The sequence below is a fragment of the Peromyscus californicus genome, unplaced genomic scaffold, assembly GCF_007827085.1.
Source record: "Peromyscus californicus insignis strain IS unplaced genomic scaffold, ASM782708v3 Scaffold_14__1_contigs__length_90479793_seg_2, whole genome shotgun sequence".
In the NCBI taxonomy this organism is placed as follows: Eukaryota; Metazoa; Chordata; class Mammalia; order Rodentia; family Cricetidae; genus Peromyscus; species Peromyscus californicus.
The window spans coordinates 56,317,980-56,336,262 of NW_026294436.1; the positions used below are offsets into that span (position 1 = coordinate 56,317,980).

Consider the following 18,283-nt stretch of genomic DNA (forward strand, 5'->3'; position numbering starts at 1 on the left):
TCCATGTTCCCAAGCTATGGTCATTCATATTTAGTTCAGAATAAACTTCTTACTCCCTTTGAGGGCTGAGCTGCGCTTTGCATCCAATTTCAAAAGGCTCCTCTCCCATTGACTACTCTTGTGATCCTCAACCTAACTTGTACAGAAAAGCCTCTTCCCTACCTGTGGTGATCTATTGTTTGTAATAAAGCTTGCCTGAAGATCAGAGGACAGAGCCAGGCACAGAGTTAGCCATAGAGGTCAGGCAGTATGGCACTCACCTTTAATCCTAGCACTCGGGAGGCAGAGGTAGAGATCCTTCTGGATTTCCCCGAGTTCAAGGCCACACTGGGCAAAATGAGATTCAACCAATCTAAAAGAGAAACAGCCAGGCAGTGGTGGCACACACTTTTAATCCCAGCGCTCTGGAAGGCTGAGACAGGAAGTGATATGGCTAGCCAGAGAAGGAATGTGAGGTGGGAGGAGAGAGGAATCCGCTCTCTTGCAGATGCTCTATCAGGCTGAGGAGTTGGTAAGGTAAGAGGTGGTGGCTGTGGCTTGCTCTGTTTCTCTTATCGTTCAGCTTTCACCCTGATATCTGGCTCCGAGTTTTTATTGTAAGACCATCTAGGATTCATGCAACACCTATCTTGCTCTGCTCTTGGGAGAAATACATTCAGGAAATATTTGCCATCCCTGACTCCACAAAGCTGTCCCCTGACCTCCACAAGTGCACATAGCATACATCTGTAATAATAATAATTCTACGACTACCAACAATAATAAAATGTAAACCAGGTGTGGTGGTGCAGGCCTGTAATCTAAGTACTCCCGGGTAGAGACAGAAGAATCAGGGGTTCAAGCCCGTCTTCAACTAACCAGCAAATTCAAAATCAACCCAGCCACATCTTACTGAGGGGTCAGGTTTGGTTCCCAGAACCCATATGGCAGCTCACAACTGCTGTAACTCCAGGAGTCTGGGTTTTCTCTTCAGGCCTCTTGAAGGCACTGCATTCAGCATGGTGCTCATACGTTCAGGCAAACACTCACTTACACATTAAAAAAAAAACAAAAAACAAATAAAAGCGGCGGCGGCGGTGGCCCACGCCTGTAATCCCAGCACTCGGGAGGCAGAGGCAGGTGGATCTCTGTGAGTTTGAGGCCAGCCTGGTCTACAGAGCTAGTCCAGGACAGGCTCCAAAGCTACAGAGAAACTCTGTCTCGAACCCCCCCCCCCAAAAAAAAGTGCTACTTAAAGGATAGTGAAAGGGGGAGAAAGGGAGTGTCGGGGAACGCAGGAGGGGAAGGATGGAGAGTTGGGGCGGCTTCAATCCGAGTTCAAGGCAGGAGGATCTGAAGTGTGAAGCCAGCCTGTGCCACACAGTTTGAGGCCACTCTGGACAACTCTGTGAGACGCCGTCTCAAAACTTCGAAAGGAGCAGGGGTTGTATCTAACACGTAAAGTACTTGTCCAGTATTCCCAAGGCCTGGGCAAAACCCACAAACAAGCCGAACATGAATAAAGTTCAGAATTAAGTACACACATCAGAAATTTAGTGTGTAAAGACTAGTATCAGAAAGCAGTGAGGGGGAAAAAAAGTTCTACATGTAATTAGAATAAAGTACTGTACCAAATGTGGAAACAAAATTGTAAAGGGCCTAGAAAAAGGTTCAGCATGAAGTGTAATACTCTTTTAGCGAAGATCGAAAACGCAGAAGCAATCAGGAGAAAAACTAGAAATATTAACTTACGGTGAGGGTGAGGGGTGAGGGGTGAGGCTGACAACATTTAGAGACAATGAAGTAAGGCCTGAGTATAAAAGGACCTGGGGTGTGCCTCAATGGCACCGATTGCCTAGCATCCCCAAGAAAAGGGAGCGGGGACTGGGACTAGGGGCGGGGGAGTGGAGAGGGTCAGTTCAGGTGCATATAAAGTTTGATATTTATGTCTAGACAGGAAGAGAAAAGATGCATGAAAGCAGCAAATTGCTGACAATGAAGAAGCCAAGTGAGAAAAGGAGATTGTCAGGAGTGGGATTCGAACCCACGCCTCCAGGGGAGACTGCGACCTGAACGCAGCGCCTTAGACCGCTCGGCCATCCTGACTGCGCGTCGGAGCGTGCAGCAGCCCACTTGGCAGGGACAACGTGAAGGCGCTCGCTCATCCTTCGGTGATTGGGTCCGGCAGCCGGGACACCCGGACTCCAGATCGAAGCTGCGGAGCTCTCCACAGAAAAGAAGCAACCGCAGTCTACTCAGGTGGGCACGATGCTCCAAGCCCCCGGCTCTCGGGTCGTTCCCCAGCCGGGCCGCGTCCCACCATCTTCGGTGTAGGAACCAGCGCAGCAACAATGCATGCCTGCCAGCCGGAGCCTCTTCTCCGGAGAAGAAGGCAGAGGACAACTACTGGGTGAATGCCCGCGGGGCCGGGTCCTGGTGCGAGGGGCGTTGTGGCGGCGTCCCGGGGACTCGGGTTGGGTGCAGGGGTCGGCCATGGCGGGAGGGAGAGCTTAGGGCCTGGCTGGAGCGACGGCGAGGGCCCCGTGTCGCGGTGAGGGTGTCGTCGCCGTCCTCCCCGTTAGTATAGTGGTGAGTATCCCCGCCTGTCACGCGGGAGACCGGGGTTCGATTCCCCGACGAGGAGACGCCTTGTATTTTTTTTTTTTTAGTCAGACGGGCAGCCAGCCTCGGGCGCGCTGGCCCTTGGGGCGTGCGGCTCTCGTGTCCTGAGCCCCCGGTGCGCCAGGCGAGTCTTGGTGGTGACCCGCCCCGAGCGGTCCCGGACGCCCGCTCTTCCCCGTGGCCCTCGCGCACGCCGGGTTGCTGCTGCAGTCAGGTGGCGAGAGCGCCCTCAGGGCCCGACGTGTGCGTGCGGGAGGCGCGGCTGGGACGGCGGGGAACAGCGCGCAGCGGCGGAGCCCCGGTCGGCGGTGGCTCGGGCGGGGGCGTTGGCTTTGACATCCGGACGTTCCCCGTGGGGAGGGCTCAGGGCGGGAGCCGGTAGGCGATGTCGCCGTCGCCGCTGTGCACTGTCGGGTGTCAGTCCCCGGCGTCGTGTGGGTGCCGTCCCGGCGGTGCGGCGTTGGTGGTATAGTGGTGAGCATAGCTGCCTTCCAAGCAGTTGACCCGGGTTCGATTCCCGGCCAACGCAGCTGCCGGTGTTTTGCCAAGGTCCAGGGCCGAAGGTGGCCCTGACATCTCCTCAGCTTGTCCCGAGACTGCGCGACCGACCGATCGCTCGTCTGAGCGAAGGAAGGAAGGAAGGAGGGAGGCAGCGGGGCCGAGACGTTTTTGAGGATGTGGGGAGCGGAGAATTTCCAGCGTCATCAAGAATAACTGGCTATCAAGCAGTCCAATCTATAAGTAGTAATGAACATCTAATCACAGCTAGGATGTGTTAAGGGAAACTTTTTCCTATCACTCCCTGGTGGTCTAGTGGTTAGGATTCGGCGCTCTCACCGCCGCGGCCCGGGTTCGATTCCCGGTCAGGGAAGTGTTGCTTTTAACTATGTAACCGCCATTTCCTAGTATCCATTACAGTAAGTTTTCCTTTTCCTCAAAGATTTCTCATTGTCCTCATGCTGTTCAGCACCACCTCACCATGCACCGTACATTTCTCATCGCCTCTGCACTCCTGTCCGTTCTAACCCTCTTACCCTCAGTGCTCATCCGGTCCCTACTCTTTCCGAAGCCCGGAAATTTACAATTTGCACATCTCAGTTTTTCTGCTTCTCTTGGTGCCCAGTCGACACACCGCTACCATCACACGCGGCACACACACGCCACGCAGAGCGCCCAGGATCACCTTACGACATCGCGGGCTCTTAGTTCTGAAAAGAATCTCTCTAGACTGCCTCACCCGCTCCTGGTGAGCTCTCCATCATCCTCTTGGATACTGCAACGCAGGCAGATAGATGGTTGACTTGAGTCTTCTGGGCTCCTGATCCCTAAACGTGCAAATCTTTTGCAAAACTCCAGGGGATCTCGGTGATGGTAATACAGAGGGCAGAAAACACAGCGTGTGATAACAGTACCCAGCTGCCCAGGACGGACTTTTCCCAAGATCATTTCATCATTTGAACATTTAACCCCTTCAGGTGTGACATCCTCAGTGTCTCTAATCAGGAACCTCTGAGTAATTGGTGGGAACTATGGCTAGAATGTCAGAAGTCTTTGCTGAATTTTCCATTAGTAGAAGAGAACTCCAAATGATAAATAGCGGCTTTGGGACTCTTAAAAGCCAGAGACAATTACATCCATTACTAAAACCTTTTCTTTTCTTTTGGTTTTTGGTGACAGGGTTTCTCTGTGTAACAGTCCTGGCTGTCTTGGAACTCGGTTTGTAGACCAGGCTGGCCCCAAACTCACTGAGATCCACCTGCCTCTGTCTCCTAAGTGCTGAGATTAAAGGCGTCCACCACCCCCTACCCCCATGGCAGATTTATTTACCTATTACGTATACAGTGTTCTATCTGCATATATGCCTGCAGGCCAGAGAGGGTGCTAGATCTCATTATAGATGGTTGTGATCCACCATGTTGCTGGGAACTCAGGACCTCTGTAAGGGCAGCCAGTGCTCTTAACCTCTGAGCCATCTCTCCAGCCCCCCATGAATACAACTTTTTTTTTTTTTTTTTTTTTTTTGTTTTTTGTTTTTCGAGACAGGGTTTCTCTGTGTAGCTTTGTGCCTCTCCTGGAACTCACTTGGTAGCCCAGGCTGGCCTCGAACTCACAGAGATCCGCCTGCCTCTGCCTCCCGAGTGCTGGGATTAAAGGCGTGCGCCACCACCGCCCGGCGAATACAACTTTTTTAAAAAGCCTCTTTTTATTAATTCTTTGAGAATCCTTTTAGTGAATTCTAAATATAGTTAAGTTGACAACCAAGAATAGCCCTTACAACATTCTGTCATATTCTATTATACAATATATAGTAATATATATATATTTTCACGTATCTATTACTTGGCTAGTATTCATCTTCACTATTACGCTCTCTTATTCCCACACCCACTCATTGTGAAGTCCTGGCTGGCTTCAAGCTTGAGGCAATTATCCTGCCCCTTGCTTCTTATCTCTTAAGTGCTGGCTACCATGTTCTGCTAACTCCATTAATTTTTCACAGCAGACATTAAAACCAGGGGAAATAAAAAAGATTGATTTTTGGCCAATTTGGAAGGACTTAGGGACAGCCAAAGCGCAGCCTCTGACCTCTCAGAGTCCCACTGGGGTTTGGGAGCTAAACTGACATCAAATGGATCAACTGGGGAATGCACAAAATCCCGACACATTTCACACAGCACAGGGCCCTTCCTAAGAAAATGGGGCCCCAAAGGAGCAGTACAGCCAGACAGACGTACTGCAAGAAGGACTCTTCTCTTCCCTAGTGTGATTTGTAATAGTCTTGCTCCACATTTTCCGTCAATGAAACCTCCACCTATGTCTGACCCAAGAGGCAGCCAATGTACCAGAGACACAAACACCCTCTCCCAAATATTCAGGCATATCTAAAAGCTACTAGAACATACTCAAAAAGGGGCACCACAGCCCACATCTGCAATCCCAGCACTTGGGATGCAGAGGCAGTAGGATCAGGAGTTCAAGGCCATCTTTGGCTACCTGTCAAGTTGGAGACCAGCCTAGATTACATGAGACCTCATCTCAGAAAAACTAACAAACAAGCAAACAAAAATATTCAAACTAGTCCTGAAAAGTTTTCCCAGAGTGCACTATGTAAAAATATTCATCATGCCTTCCTGGTGGTCTAGTGACTCGGGTTCATTACAGTCACCACCCTGGCCTGGGTTTAATTCTTGGTTAGGAAATCTTGCTTTTACATCTAGTCAATATTACAACTGTGGACAAATACTCCACAATCCTCTGCTCTACTTGTCAAAGCCTGGTCCACCTTTCAAACATCCTGAAGAGCACATGACTATGGGTGAAGCTCACTGAGGACCTGTCACTGTCACCATGGACCTTGGTGATCTCAGAGCCTGCTTTTGCTGAACTCATTTTAGCTCATTTCACATATAAAGTTTATTATGGACAGAAGTGTGTCCTCATTCCTCTGCCGCCCCACCCGATCAAACGAATTGAGAATGACTCCATTCCTAAAATATGTAAAGGAGTTAAGTGTCCTGATTGGGCTCCCTAATTGGGCTCCCTGAGAAGAACCATCCAAGTGGAGACAGCAGGGGAACCGGTGACATTACCTGTGCAGTCCAAACCTCTGGACAACACCTGCTCTTGGGGGCCCAATGAACAGGGAGTAAATACACAAAAGGAAGGGAGGGAGGGAAGGAGGACCTCTATCCTATTAATACTATGTATGTTAATCCAATCTTTCTATGTGAATTCTTTTTTTTTTCTGTTTGTTTGTTTATTGAGACAGGATTTCTCTGTGTAGATCTGGCTGTCCTGGAACTTGTTCTGTAGAAAGATCTGCCTGTCTCTGCCTCCTGGGTACGGAGATTAAAGGTATGCACTACCACCACCTGCCTCTATGTTGATTTCTAAAGTATAAATGTTCCCCAAAAATGGGTTAAGAATGAGTTTGAACAAGATTCCCTGACTGGAAATGGAACCTAGCCCTCAGAGGTGAAAGCACCGAATTCTAGCGACTAGACCATCAGGGATAACTGTTCCCACTCTGTACCCATCGTGTTCTGACAAAAGGTCATGACCAGTTGGGTATGGTGGTGAATACCTTTAATTCCAAACAGGCAGGTCCACCTTGAACTCATAGAGATCCACTGGCCTCTTCCTCCCGAGTAAAGACTTGGCAAAGGAACCTGACCTCTTGTTTGTTTTTTTGAAAGGGTTTGGCTTATAGTTAAGGCTGGCCACAAACCTCACCTTTCCTTGCCTTAGAATTCCTGAGTGCTAAGATCACACATGTCTTCTACTATGGCTGGTTTGAGCTAATTTTTACAAGTATTTACACTGTAACATAAAAACAAACCTAGGAGGTTAGAGACATCTTTAATCTCACCTCCTGGGAGGCAAAGGCAGGCATAGTCTCTATCTATCAAGTTCCAGGGCAGCCAGGGCAACATGGAGAGATCCTGCTTCAAAACAAAACAAAAAGGTAGGTCAAGATAACACAGGATAACAACTGGGAAATAGTGAACACTCTGTAGGCATTAAATGCTGTAATTACATAATACAGATAACAGGTAAAATTCAAATTCTTTAAGCACCAAGTTGGAGTTTGCACCCAAGTGTGAAGAGCCTGTAAATTGGAGGGAGACCTTAGGGCTGAGTACCGAAGGTTGATGGTTGAAAAAAAAAAAAAACCTAGGGGAATGGGCAGGCCTCTGCGAAACCGACCCAGAGGGAAACCCTATAAAGCGGCCAATGGGATGCAGCTGTGCAGTGGTTAAGTACTAATGCCAAGAATGTCATCGAAGAGCATTTCAAATGCCAGAAATGAATAAATATACATTTTGACTCATTTAAAAAAAAAAAAAAAAAAAAGAGCTAGACTAAAAAGCCTGAAAACGTTTTCTACTTAGGTTCAGGACAAACGTAAGATGCATTTTCATTGTTTCTGGCCTGGGCTTGCGGCGTCCTTCATGCCAAGGCCCTCACCTAAGTGGCTTCCTGCCTGATGTCTGCTCCATTTTTCTCTAATCCCGCGGCACAGCAGATGCTGGGCACCAGGGGGTGCCCTAGACTCATGAGCCAGGCATTTCCAGACCCTCAGGATCTGAAAAACGATGGGTGTTTACGGAAGCTTGGAGCTCTTCCCATGGCCTCGGGGTCCTGGCCTTAGTCTTGCTGGCCGTTTTCTTCGGCGGTACCATCGTACCTCCACGGGTGAAAGCCATCTAACCTCAGAGTGGAACCTGCCTGATTTGCTGGGCTGAATTTAAGAACAAGAGCCAGAAAACAATAAAGTTACTCCAAATGTAACTTGCTTATAAGAAGTTGGTGAGCAGCTAGTTTCCGTAGTGTAGTGGTTATCACGTTCGCCTCACACGCGAAAGGTCCCCGGTTCGAAACCGGGCGGAAACAGCAGCTTTGTGTTTTTCATTTTCGTCTTTTCACCCCTATAGAAGGATCGAAAGAATTTAAAGTGAGAACCCACTGAAGGATCTAAGCAATTCAGAGTGAAATCCCACGTCTCCTGGTTTCTATGAGGACTGGAACATCGCAGTTAACAATTACGCGAGCGAGGGCAGAGTGGTGGCGATGAACCGTTCCTCCCAGGGCAGTGACACTAATTAGGGTGGATTTTGTTTCTGCAGCGAGAGACCCGCAGGTTCTTGTGTTGCCCTTCAGCTTCTGGATCGTGTCTTCCAGAAGGCACTGTGGACACCCCGAGAGCCAGAAACGGCTGCTCAGTGCGTGGGTGGAGTCGTCAGTTCTGACTTCTGCCCCCGGAAGGGCTCTGATCTCTTCAGCGGGGACTGCCTCATGCCCCCTCCTCCAGTGTTGATAACCTGTACTGAGATCCAAACCCCCTCCCCGTGATCTTTTTTAAATCTCGCTTTATAATGCGGCATCATTAACCTTCCTGTAGCAGAGACGCTCCCATCTCTGTTATTTACACCTGCCTCTGCTGTGCGTGGTTTAAGATGTCACCGTCCAGTCCTTGGACTTGAAAATTATTCTTCCTCTCTCCCTCTCTACAGTCTCTTTCCACGAGGAACCTTAAGGTCCTTGATTTTTAAATCAGTTTGAAAGAATATATTTTATTTTCATTAAAAAATTATTTTCTAGGGCCAGAAGGAAAATAATTGGGTCAGCTGTCGAGAGGTCTTGCGGAGGACCCAGGTGGGCCACAACCACCCGGAACCCCGGTTCCTGAGGACTTGACACCTCCGTCCTGCAGGTGGGTGGTATACATACACACACAGAAAAATAAGTTTCAGGAGCTGAGCAGTGGTGTCGCACGCCCTTAATCCCAGCACTCGGGAGACAGAGGTAGGCGGACCTCTGAGTTCTAGAGCGAGTTCCAGGACAGCCACGACTACACAGAGAAACTCTATCTCAAAATAATTACAATGTTTATGGAAAAAATAATCCCCATGGCTAGAGAGAGACGGCAGTCAATAACGTGCTTGCTTGTAGGCCTGAAACCCCGAGTTCGGGTTCCCAGCCCTCACTAAGAAAGCCAGAACTGTCAGCTGGGAGCTCCAGCATGTCGGCTTCAGCAAGCATCCGGGTGACTCTCTGCTGCATGCTCTTTGTTCTTCCTTTGGAACTCAGGACGGCCTGCTTCCGACTTTGGACTGGGAACTCTGGCTGCCTCAACCAGACTTCCCTGGTCCCATTTATTTATTTATTTGTTTGGTTGGTTGGTTGGTTTTTCGAGACAAGGTTTCTCTGTGTCGCTTTGGTGCCTGTCCTGGATCTCGCTCTGTAGAACTCACCGCCTGCCTCTGCCTCCGGAGTGCTGGGATTAAAGGTGTGTGCCATAGCTGCCTGGCCTCTTTTATTTATTTTTAGTGCATTTTAATAGGTGTTTTGCCTGCATATACGTCTGTGCACTACATGCAATACAGTGCCCTCAGAGGCCAGAAGAAGGCATTGAATCCTCTGAAACTGGAGTTACAGACACTGGAGCTGCCATGTGGGTGCTGGGAACAGAACCCAGTCCCATGAAAGAGCAACCAGGCAAACAGTGCTCTTAATATAGCTTTTCCCCCTCTTTCTTTCTTTCTTTCTTTCTTTCTTTCTTTCTTTCTTTTTCTTTCTTTCTTTCTTTCTTTCTTTCTTCCTTCCTTCCTTCCTTCCTTCCTTCCTTCCTTCCTTCCTTCCTTCCTTTCTTCCTTCCTTCCTTCCTTCCTTCCTTCCTTTCTTTCTTTCTTTTTTTTTTTTAAAGACAAGTTCTCACCATGTAGCTCTGGCTGGCCTGGAATTCCTTATATACGCCAAGAAGGCCTCAAATTCACAGAGGTCTGCTTGCTTCTGCTTCCCTACTGTTGAGAATAAAGGTGTATGCTACTCTGCCTGGATAATTTTTACTTTTTTACTATATACTTAAAAATTCACTCATCCAAAACTGAAGAATGATACAGAACTCAGCGTCTCATACTGTAGTCCATACTGGCCTTGAACTCAAGGTGATACTCCTGCCTCAGCCACCTGAGTTTTTGTTTTGTATATCTTTTTAAAAAATTATTTATCTAATGCAAAGTATGCGATGGTCTGCTCTCACCTTCAGGCCCAAACACTCCAGAACACAGAGTGAAAACCACGTCCTGGGAATCAGAAGGAAAGAGCTCACCATTGTGCTGGCATTCCGAGTCCACTCATCACCCCGAGTTCCATTAGGGGTGGATGAGGACTGAGCTGCAATTTGACCTTGACCCTAAATCATACACTAACCTCTAGCCGGACCCTGACCTTGACCCATCGTGTTGGGCAAAATAACACCGCCCCAATGTATCCATGTGTTGAGTCGTGAATATGTTGCCTCATGGGCTGGATATGGTTTAAGCGTGTCCCCCCAAATGTCTGTGTGCTAGAAGCTTGGTCCCTGTTGTGGCTGTGCTGAGGTGGTAGAAGCTGTAAGAAGTAGCCCTGATGGGGCTGGAGAGACAGCTCAGTGGTTAAGAACTGCTCCTCCAGAGGAACCCACCCCCTCTTCCGGCTTCCCTGAGCACCAGACACCCAGCAGCTTGGTGCACAGACATATGCATGCAGGCAAAGCACCCACACACATAAAAATAAATTAAAAATAAAAAAAAGTAGGGTCCAATAAGTAAGTTAATCCATGCATCACAACTGCATTCCTGCACAAAAGTGTGTGCGCCCAAGACACACATACACACACACACACACACACACACACACACACACACACACACACACAGCAGTAGAAGGTGCTCAGATCATTGGAGTTGCCTTCATCATCAATGTAGCTCTTGAGATAAAGTTGGTTTTGTTTTTTTGGTTTTGTTTTGTTTTTTAAGTCTGGCCCCTCAGTTCTCTGGGCTTCCTGATCACCGGATCTCTCCATCTGTCTCCTCTCTTCACCATGAGATCCTCACCAGAGAACTAACACATGATAGCACTTGATATTGGACCTTTGGCCTCCAAATGAGAGTTAAATAAACTTCATTTTGTACCCATTATGGTATTTTCTTATATTAACAGACAATGTGATAATACACACAGCATGGAGCACAGACTTGGAGGTGGAAGATTTCTTGAGGCTGGTTTTTGCAGATAGGCCCATCTACCAGGAAGAAAGCAAGTTGTAACAACTAGTTAACAACGGAGGCCAACCGAAAACAGAGGGATGTCGTGTGTGTGGTGGCGTCCCAGACAAGTCTGGGGCTGGCCTGGGTTGCAATACATTTCTAGAAAGCATGAGACAGAACTGCGGACCTGAGGCCTTGCAGACCACTTGGCCCATCCCTAGTTTCCGGTTTCTTCTCCGGGGCGCAGACTGCCCCGCCTCATCCCCTGGCCGCCCCGCCTTCCTGCCCGGTCCCACGGTCCCCAAAGAGCTTTCCGGGTAGTCCAGCGTGAGTCACGGGAAGGGGAGGGGGGTTGGGGGTTGAGCTCATTTCTGGACAATGGGGACCGGATGTGACTCTCGGGGGCCACACACTTGAGGGAGGAGAGAGGAGCAGAGAAAGGGCACCTCCAGCCCTCTCTGTGGCCGGGGCAGTGACCAGGAGAACCCCCAGCCTTCTCAAGGGAAACGGGCACTTTCGTTCCAACTGAGTTCCCGTCACTTCTGCCTAATCGCCCCACCCCCACCCCCACCGCAGACAAGGTTTCATTTGCGTAGCCCTGAAGACCAGGCTGGTCTCGAACTCAGAAATCAACCTGCCTTAGCCTAAGTGTTGTAATTGCAGTGGTGCACCCCACCCCCACCCCGTCGGGCTCAACAGTTGAGTTAACTTTGGAAGATTATCTTTTTTTTTTTTTTGGTTTTTCGAGACAGGGTTTCTCTGTGTAGCTTTGCGCCTGTCCTGGAACTCACTTGGTAGCCCAGGTTGGCCTCGAACTCACAGAGATCCGCCTGGCTCTGCCTCCCGAGTGCTGGGATTAAAGGCGTGCGCCACCACCGCCCGGCGGAAGATTATCTTTTATTAAGTAACTTTCAAGGGTTTTTTTTGGTTTTGGTTTGGTTTGGTTTTGGGTTGTTTTTTTTTTTAGTAAACATTTTTGTATTTCGAGACAGGATTTCTCTGTGCTCTGTAGACCAGGCTGGCCTTGAACTCAGAGATCTGCCTGCCTCTGCCTCCCGAGTGCTGGGATTAGAGGCGTGAGTCATCACACCAGAATTTTCAGAATCTTTAATTTACTAATGTGAACTTTGAAATCATAATTGTTCGTTTTCCATTTACTTTGTATCAGACTAATTTACAGTGCCATCAAATCCTTGTAATCATCTTAGGAGATAACCACCATCATTAAAATGTTAGACGTAGCCGGGTGGTGGTGGCGCACGCCTTTAATCCCAGCACTCGGGAGGCAGAGGCAGGTGGATCTCTGTGAGTTTGAGGCCAGCCTGGACTACCAAGTGAGTTCCAGGAAAGGCGCAAAGCTACACAGAGAAACCCTGTCTTGAAAAACCAAAAAAAAAAAAACAAAAAAAAAATGTTAGACGTCACCGGGCGGTGGTGGTGCACACCTTTAATCCCAGCACTCAGGAGGCAGAGGAAGGTGGATGCCTGTGAGTTCGAGGCCAGCCTGGTCTACAGAGCGAGTTTCAGGACAGGCTGCAAAGCTACACAGAGAAACCCTGTCTCGAAAAACAAACAAACAAACAAAAAGTTATACATCAAGAACAGTTATAGACATACTGTGGTCCCATTCCATTAAGTGATGGCCTAGATCCCAAACCCTGGCCATTTACACTGATGTCCACAAATTCCTTTTTACACTGGAGTGTCACTTTGTTTTCAGTTCTCAACCTAGAGGTTGAGACCCCTTTAGGGGTGAAACGACCCTTTCACTGGGGTCATATATCAGATATCCTGCACATCAGATATTTATATTACAACTCATAACAGTAACAAAATTACGATTATGGGGTAGCATTGAAAATAATTTCATGGCTGGGGGACACCACAACATGAGAGACTGTATTAAAGGGTCTCAGCAGTAGCAAGGTTGAGGACCCCTGATTTAAAATCTGTTCTACAGAGCCAGTGGCGCACACTTTGAATCCCAGCACTCGGGAGGCAGAGGCAGGGGGATCTCTGTGAGTTTGAGGACAGCCTGGGCTACATAGCAAGCTCCAGGATAGCCAGGACTAGAGAGACCCTGTTTCCACAGAGAGGTGAGAGTGAGGAAATCCAGAGGTCTGTGTGCCAAGAGGACAGGAAGACAGGGACATTTGTGGGGATCTGGGAAAGAGTCAGGCTGAAGAACTGAAGATTCCAATTGAGAATCAAGGACTGTAGGACTGGCCGTGGTAGCACATGCCTTTGATCTCAGCATTCAGGGGGCAGAGGCAAGTGGACCTCTGTAAGTTCTGGTGAGTTTCAGGATGGTCAGAGCTACATAATAGAGAGAGAATCTGATTTAAAAAAAAAAAAAAGTACTGCAAACACAATTCGAAACATTTACTTAAGGCATTATGACCCTTCCCATCTGTGGAGAGACAGTGTTCCAGGACTCTCACCAGAAACCCTGACTCCTAGAACAACCTAAGCAACTGTTCCTAAGCAACCGTTTGAGATACAACCTCAGGTATATATGGCTTATGTCAAGACACTTATTTGTGGCTCTCCCTGGAGGAGCCCATACGAACACTTAAGTATGTCTTATTCTTTCCCGTCTCTCTTAATCTTCATGTTTAAAATCTCGGTTTGAAAAGTCCTTCAGGCGCTGGAGAGATGGCAAGTACTGTTGCTTATCCTCCTGCCTGCACCTCCTGAGTGCTGGGAGTGATTCTAGGTAGAGACGCCACCTTGTTTAATACAGACTCAAGTACAGCCGTTGAAGGCTGCACAGAGGAGGAGCTTAGGAAAAAGACAGGACACAGCTTACATACCTGAGCTTGGGTACAGGCTTCTCAAGAGAGAAAGACCGGACATTCGACTGTAGTCACTGAATAACTTCCAGTCGTTACCTTGTATCTTGGCTATTTCTGTCTACTCACTTAAGCAACGGAGTCTGTACCTCCTTGGGAGAAACTGACTAAGGAGGAAACGACACCGGTTCTATTAGACAAAGTGACACATCTTCCTCTTAGTTCTCACTTAGAACCCACCATCCTGGACATGAGAAGTACAACGCCCTGACGGTAAAATAGCTAAATAAAATAAATTTTTTTTTAAAAAAGATACTTTCTGAGAAGCCACACGTTCGCGATCCTGCTTACAACCTCAGCTAAGATGCAGCCACACCCTGTTCTTCCCCTTCATAGGCAAGGGGTCAGGGAGGGCGCTGTGTGTCACATGCTGTGAAACAAGCGTGCTGGGGTCTGAAATGGGGGCAAGGGACAGCCCCGCTTCCAGAGCCAGCTTCCTTGTGAGCTCAAAAGCGCAAGACAACTTACCAATGTATGCACATTATAACCAGCATAATTCACTCACATGAATGAGCAGTTCCAGATGATTCCAGCCCCCGAGGTATCATCAACCTCCAGCCTCTCTGTCTTCCCAGTGATTTTTATTTGGGGGCAGAGAAAAGCCATCCCCACTGTGCCCCTCTACCCTTTTTGATCTTTAAACAGAGTTTAGCTACATAGCCCAAGCCTGGAACTTGAGACATCCCCCCTTCTACCTCCTTCTTTAAATGTCCTTTATTTATTCAGGTTTTTTGTTTTTTGTTGTTGTTTTTCGAGACAGGGTTTCTCTGTGTAGCTTTGCGCCTTTCCTGGATCTCGCTCTCTAGACCAGTCTGGCCTCGAACTCACAGAGATCCGCCTGCCTCTGACTCCCCAGTGCTGGGATTAAAGGCATGCGCCACCACTGCCCGGCTTTATTCAGGTTTTTTGAGACAGGGTCTCTATCTACAACCCTGGCTGTCCTGGAACTTTCTATGAGGACCAGACTGGCTTTGTGTTTTGTTTTTTTTTTTACTTTTTTATTTATTTATTTATTTATTTTTGGTTTTTCGAGACAGGGTTTCCCTGTGTAGCTTTGCGCCTTTCCTGGAACTCACTTGGTAGCCCAGGCTGGCCTCAAACTCACAGATCCGCCTGGCTCTGCCTCCCAAGTGCTGGGATTAAAGGCGTGCGCCACCACCGCTCGGTGGTGTTTACTTTTCAAAGTTATACCGGCTCCCTGCTGGCAGAGTCCTGGAACAGTTCAAGATACCACGTGGCTTGTGTATTAGTTATTTTGAAATAGGGTCTCACTGTATAGCTTTGGATGGCTTGGAACGTGATATGTAGGCCAAGCTGGCCTCAGATTCACAGAGATCCTCTTGCTTCTGCCTATGGAGTACTGGAATTAAAGTGTGTGTGATACCAAATCTGTCGAGGGTGGTTTGTTTTTGTTTGTTTTTGTTTTTAAGATATGAACAGGCGCCAGGCAGTGGTGGCACACACCTTTAATCCCAGCACTCAGGAGGCAGAGCCAGGCGGATCTCTCTCTATGAGTTCGAGGCCAGCCTGGACTACCAAGTGAGTTCCAGGAAAGGCACAAAGCTACACAGAGAAAGCCTGTCTCGAAAAACCAAAAAAAAAAAAAAAAAAAAAGAAAAGAAAAGAAATGTGTGTGCCACCACGCCCAGCAGTTTCTGTAATTTTTAGAAAATGGTAGAAATGGTTTCTGAAGATAAAAAAGAGAAAGGCACTTCTGAGAGCCGACGTGAGCCTGAGCACTCAGCAGGCCGGGCTCAAAGGCCAGTGTGTCTGTGATTCTTAGATGTTAACTCACCTGTTCACACTTGGTGCCCGGACTGGTTTGTTAAGCTGATTTTCTATTTTTAAAAATCTATTTCATGTAATTTTTTTCAATTAAAAAAATTTCTTCCTCTCAACTGAGTGTGCTACAGCGCACACTTGTAACCCACCCCCATTGCTGGAGATGGAGGCAAGAGGACCTGGAATTCAAGGCTAGGCTCTGCTCCAGGAGAAGTTCAAGATCAGTCTGAGTACATGATATCGTCTCAAATATATACTCTTTTAGTTTGTGCCATCTCCTTTTTTCTAGGGTAGTTTGACTAGAAAAACTACTGGTTTTGTTTGTTACTGTTTTCACACACACACACACACACACACACACACACCACAAGAGAGAGAGAGAGAGAGAGAGAGAGAGAGAGAGAGAGAGAGAGAGAGATTGAGAACAGCAGTCTCCATTAGGGGGTGCCATAGTCTCAGAAAAGAAAATTAACATAGCTTTTGAACTTAGAGGTGCTTTGGAACTGAAACTTTCACATTTGTAGCCATGCATCATTTCTGGCCTTATTGTGGACAAAACTGCTTCAGTTTTTATGGGGAAATCTACAAAATCCAGATCTCCACTCCAGCACCTATTTACCATCTGGACCAGTGGGGTAGCATGCCGGGTTTCTCGGAACTACTTGAGAGAAATCTTGGAGGGCTGATAATATCACTAGAGATAATGCTTCAGATGATCCAAACTGTGTGGTAGGGGAAATAGACTTGGGATCTTCCTGTCTTATCAACCCAAATGCTCAAACTATAGGTCTGCCTCCTCCCCCCACCCCGCATGTCCAGATCATTCTTTGGAAAACTATATAAAAACTGTTGATTGGTTTTAAGACATTTTTGTAAAAGACCCATTCATTCAAAGCAAAGCAAGTCTCCATTTTTATTTTGCTATTTTTCTATTATTATTTATTATCAGACCCATATACATCTGAGGATGACCTTGAACTGCTGATCCTCCTGCCTCCCCTCCCAAGCACCGGGTTACAGGGACCGCCTGATTTATGCAGTGATGGGAATCTAGCCCAGGCTGCCTGCTTGTGCGGCAGACACTCTATCAAGTAGAGCCACATCCCAGCCCCTTCATTGACCAGAGTCATTTCTGCCCTTTCCGTTCTCTCCTATTACACTGTCGGACTGTCTGAGAATAACTCGCCTCATCTCTGGACAGTGGTTCTCAGCCTGGGCGCACACTGGCTGACGTGATCGACGTCTGTAGTGAAGGGAGAAAAAGGTGTTGAAGGAGAAAAGTCAAATTTCTCCTGGTGATTGTGCTTTGCCCTCCAGATTCCTCTGTCCTTTGCGGCCCAAGGTTGTTTTTTCAGCAGGAGGTTTTGCTTCTTACCTTGGAGAATGTTAATAAATACACCTGTAACGTTCTAGGGCCCCACCCTTTTCTGTTTAACCTAACAGGAACAGATCTGTGTGTGTGTGTGTGTGTGTGTGTGTGTGTGTGTGTGTGTGTGTGTGTGTGTGCTTACGCATTCGCACTCACGTGCCACGGAGCATGTGGGGAATGGAGGAAAGCTCTCGAGCTGGTTCTCTCCTGCACTCCGTGTTTCTGCCTGTCTGGAGCTCCCATCGAGGTGGAAGAGCATGGTGGCTCCAGATGAAGCTGGCTTCTTCCTGGCTGGCTTGAAACTCACTCTGTAGACCAGGTTGACCACAAACTCACAGAGATCCACCTGACTTTGCCTCCCCACTCCCACCCCCGTGTGATTCAAGGTGTGCACCGCCACATCCATCCCTCTGGGCACTCTTAATAACAATGTTAAAATTATCAATCCCTCTTTGTAGCAAATGCTTACCACGGTATGTTACGCATAGTTAATGCTCAGAGCCAGGACAGTCTTCGTTTTCCATGCAAGGTTGTTGAGGCCTGCGCAGATGAACTTCCCTAAGGCCTCAGATTCCAAGCACAGCCAGAATTTTGCCCGGATAAGTTGGCTCCAGGATGGACACTGGTGGCTGTCCTCGCTTAGCCCCATGTTTACACACTGTCCACAGAGCCAAGGAAAACTGCCTTAACAGCAGGTAAAGAAGACAGAAATTCCCAGGGAAACCATGGGTGCAGAACTGTCACTTTGCCTCTTGGGGACAAAATGGATGTTCTAGGGCAGAGACAGTCCTCGGTCCTAAAATAACTCGTCTCCTTCATCACGCTAGAGACTAATGAGAATCCAGGGACAAAGTACACGGGTCTCCTTTCCTATGTCACAATATCCAGCAGCTAACTGTGACAGCCTCTAACAAGGGCTGTTCTTACCCCATTATCTAGAAGGGTCAGGAGTGTCCTTATGCAGGGTGTGTTGAATGGGATAAAGATCTTAGGGGAAGAAAGAACTAACAATTATCTCCCCCGAATTTTGAGGGCAGAGTCTCAAGTAACCCAAGCTAGCTTCAAACTTGTAACAATCCTCTTGCTTCAGCATCCCAAGTGCTGGGATTGTAGGTGTGAGCTACCACATGCAGCTTGCTTTCTTTAAA

The 18,283-nt window shown here is 48.0% G+C and overlaps 1 long non-coding RNA gene and 5 other non-coding genes across 8 annotated transcripts; 5 read left to right on the forward strand and 1 right to left on the reverse strand.

Moving 5' to 3' along the window:
- Positions 1–1,569: 1,569 nt before the first annotated feature.
- Positions 1,570–11,063, forward strand: LOC128109968 (uncharacterized). Of its 3 annotated transcripts, none has more exons than XR_008217993.1 (3): positions 1,570–2,238; positions 8,704–8,815; positions 9,055–9,403. It is a non-coding gene; the product is annotated as an uncharacterized LOC128109968 (long non-coding RNA). The 3 variants fall into 3 exon arrangements; XR_008217995.1 differs by lacking the exon at positions 9,055–9,403 and adding an exon at positions 10,151–11,063 and having other exon boundaries at positions 1,572–2,238; XR_008217994.1 differs by lacking the exon at positions 9,055–9,403 and adding an exon at positions 9,446–10,122 and having other exon boundaries at positions 1,573–2,238.
- Trnal-cag (transfer RNA leucine (anticodon CAG)) lies at positions 2,003–2,085 on the reverse strand. The gene has a single exon. It is a non-coding gene; the product is annotated as a tRNA-Leu (tRNA).
- Trnad-guc (transfer RNA aspartic acid (anticodon GUC)) lies at positions 2,552–2,623 on the forward strand. Its single transcript has one exon. It is a non-coding gene; the product is annotated as a tRNA-Asp (tRNA).
- On the forward strand, positions 3,059–3,130 carry Trnag-ucc (transfer RNA glycine (anticodon UCC)). The gene has a single exon. It is a non-coding gene; the product is annotated as a tRNA-Gly (tRNA).
- Positions 3,401–3,472, forward strand: Trnae-cuc (transfer RNA glutamic acid (anticodon CUC)). Its single transcript has one exon. It is a non-coding gene; the product is annotated as a tRNA-Glu (tRNA).
- Positions 7,923–7,995, forward strand: Trnav-cac (transfer RNA valine (anticodon CAC)). Its single transcript has one exon. It is a non-coding gene; the product is annotated as a tRNA-Val (tRNA).
- Positions 11,064–18,283: the final 7,220 nt, after the last annotated feature.